We start from the raw sequence: 980 nt of genomic DNA on the forward strand, positions 1-980 counted from the left end.
TGAAACATCTGCACCCTGATATTCCCTAGCATCTTGTTTAGCTTTAGTTTCTGGAATCCAAGATCACCAAACACAGCGCCAGGCTCCAGTCTAGGCACATCCAAGCCTCCCCGCCCAAGGGCAGGCAAGCTCCAGTAGCTCCTATTCACTGCCCCTTGGCCAGAGCAGGAATGACCACCCCATCAGGACCCTGGCTCTCCTCCCCTGACCACTAAGTCTTTCCAAGCAAACACCATCCTCTCCTCTCCTCCCCTGCATTCACTACAGTCATCGTAAAATCAGAGTCACTCCACAGAGAAATCAATTAAAACATCTAGATGCAAGGCACAGATCGGAAGAGCAGAATTTTATAAGACACCTTTTCCTCACTGCAGCCATCTTCTCCAAAACCAAAGCAACTTTCCCCTTGCAGAAGACATGGAAACGCTGTTCAACAAAGGGACCTTCTCAGACCGTTTCAGATCCCCCGGGGAAGCCATGGCCCAGCACCTGGCACAGCTCAGCTGCTTCTCCTTGGCTCTTAGCTGACCAAGCAGATTTGTGCCCAGCAGCTAAAGGTCTGTTGTGTTCTCTCTACATGCAGGGCCTGGCTCCACAGACATGCCCTAGACTTGAAGCTAAAAAAGAGTTGAGCCAGAAGTCCAACCCCACACCAAGAAACCCCACTGCTGTCTTCTAGAAAAAGAGCATTTGAATGCATCACTGAAGGCACTGCACACCCAATGCTATCAACATATGCAACCTGCCTTGGTTCCTTCACAGCCCACCATGCTGGTGACTATGTGCAGGGTCAGCTGAGGAGCCTGCCCATTCATAGAATCAGAGAAAATGGTGGTTGGCAGGGACCTCATGAGGTCACGTCCTGTCCAATCCCCTGCTTAAAGCAGGACCAGCCCCAACTACATCATCCCAGCCAAGGTTTTGTCTACCCGGGTCTTCAAAACCTCCAAGGATGGAAACTCCACCATCACTGTAGGTAA

This window comes from Crocodylus siamensis, chromosome 5 (genome assembly GCF_052110815.1).
Source record: "Crocodylus siamensis isolate JL-2025a chromosome 5, ASM5211081v1, whole genome shotgun sequence".
NCBI lineage: Eukaryota > Metazoa > Chordata > Crocodylia > Crocodylidae > Crocodylus > Crocodylus siamensis.